Raw genomic sequence first — 2,539 nt, 5'->3', positions numbered from 1 at the left:
TCTTTCAAGGAGAGAAAAAAGCTAAAACTTTTATTTTCTACATCCTTTTATACAGAGTTACATAAACCCTCTCGTGTCTATCTCCCATTGGTTGGTAACAAGCTGGTACCCCATAGAAATCGGTCAGTCTCAGACAAGGTGCAAGAAAGGGTTGTTTGTGGGATATTGTTTTTGTTCTTTTACTGAGATAGTTGGGATTGTTAAATTAGGTGCAAGAAAAAGGTCCTGATCTGTAGAATTCTTTTTTGCTGTTGCTTCTGTTTTCATGAAGAGCTGTTAGCTTTCCCGTGGCTATGTTGAACTCAGTATGCAAGGCCTTACACAGGCCTGCTGTTTGCCACCACATCAAGCCATTGTGTGATAGGGATGAGCACAAGGAAAAACCTGCAGGGTCTAGAGAGAAGTGACATCCCAGCATAGATATAGTAGTGGTGGAGCCTCAGAAGTTCCAAAATACATGGAGCTCATAATTTGGATTATCACTGCAGTGCAGTGTGCAGGGACATGTATTCAGTAATGATACAAAAGGCAATATCGTTCCACTTGACTTGCACATGCCCTTCTTCTCCTGGAATGAAACCATCTCACTATTGATTCACCACCTTTGTTTAGCTTAGAAGAGCTGAGAGAATTAGAGCATGACATCAAATAGCTGCAGGTTATATTATGCTCTACCCAATGATGATTATCTGCCTCAGAGTCTGAGTTCATTGCAAGAATAATTCACACTTCCTTTTCCAGCCAGTCCTAGTGACTATTGAAAAATCCACAAGTTAACCATATCTGGTGTCTCAGAAATTTCAGAATTGTAGTACAGACAATGAGGTAGCTCAAACTCCAGGCCATTTGCACTTCATTTGATATGAACACTGAACAGACATAAAATACAGCCCTTGTCTGGAGTCATTGTTGTTAGAATGGGAATGTTTGCTATGAACCTAACCAAAGGTAACACACAAGGCTCTTTTTCCGAGCAACAGGATATTGTACTGCACACCTGGGACTAAATGGAGTTGTGCCTCCTCACAGCAGCTCTGCTTTTGGCCCCTGGGAATGTCATGACTGTTCTGAATTCAGTCACTTTTTTGACCTGATCTTTTATGCATTTGATAAAGCATATATAAATTTATGTAGCTCCATGTGAGACTAATATTCTGCAACCGGAATGTTGCTTTACTAAAATATAGTAAAGCTTTTCCATATCATTTCAACAAAAATATACTACTCAGATAATCTTGTTCTGCATACTTCAAAATTTCTTTGCTTTCTTCTCTATTCTACTCTATTTACAATACCAGAATTAGTTTCTTATTTACACAAAGACCACTTTGTTCTATTCCAGTCGATTGATTAGACTGTTATTGTGTTCCAGGTTTTCACAGATGAGCTAGCGTTCACAGACACACAAAAAAAAAAAAAAAGAAGGGAGAAAAAAAGAGAAAAAAAACGAACGGTGTGACTTGGGAACAGGAAAACTTAATTTATTAATTAAACATAACATAACAAGATTTATTTCAAAGATCCAGACATCACTGACAAAGTTCCCTGTATATTAACATCCATTAGGTCAGATCTCTCTGAAGGGAAGCTTATAAAAAGTAACATCAGGAACCAAAGGAATAGGACAGTACTTTTAATTAGTCAAATATGTCTTGGTGGTTCTGTTTTATTCCTAGATGTAAAACTGGCCCTTACACTGATCTGACATATTTCAGCTTCAAAAAGTCAACACCCTGTTGATATGCTTATTATGGTGTGCAGTGGATTATGTGCATTATAAAAAGGAAAGGCCTACACTGAAACCCATATTTTGACATATTTTCACTGTGTTTGACATCCCAGGCTTTTTGCCTTATTCATACAATTTTCTGTTGTGATGAGCTACCTTTTGAGTAGCTCATCATCAAAAATTCTTATGGCCATAACTCAATAAAGCATCTCACTCTATTCAGAGAATATAAAGGGAAAGTATTGTGACTTGTTCATGGCCTAAATCACTACAAAGGATGATTTCTGGGACTGAAAAGCTTCTTAATTTTGCGCATGAAAGCATATCAAAACACTATCAAGAGTCTGAAACTAGACAAATTCAAACATCAAGCTGTAGATTTTCAAGACTGAGGATAATTATTTCAGAAACAAATTGTTGACATGGTTCCTTCATCATTTGAGTTAAAAAAACCCCAGCAACTATTTTTCATTCTGAAAGATGTGTATCAGCTGAAACATTTTGTGTTTGATGCAGGAATTACTGGATGAAATTATATGACATACAGGAACTAACATTATGTGATCTTGAAATATATGAATCAATACACTTTTTGCTTCACCTCCTCTGTGACTTAGACAGATGCTAACTCTCATGGGATCAATAACAGGACCATATCCCTGGCAACTGTGGCAAGATGAAATCTGAGACACATACCTAACTGTCTCTAAATAATCCCTTTTGCTCTCACAATGTTGAGAAGGCACTTTAACTGGACTAATGCTTTAATGTCCTGCTTTTAATGTCAAGTGAGTTGGTTCAGAACTGGCA

The sequence above is a fragment of the Geospiza fortis genome, unplaced genomic scaffold (genome assembly GCF_000277835.1).
Source record: "Geospiza fortis unplaced genomic scaffold, GeoFor_1.0 scaffold53, whole genome shotgun sequence".
Classification (NCBI taxonomy): domain Eukaryota; kingdom Metazoa; phylum Chordata; class Aves; order Passeriformes; family Thraupidae; genus Geospiza; species Geospiza fortis.
The sequence above is the reverse complement of the archived record's forward strand: the minus strand, read 5'-3'. Positions refer to the sequence as shown.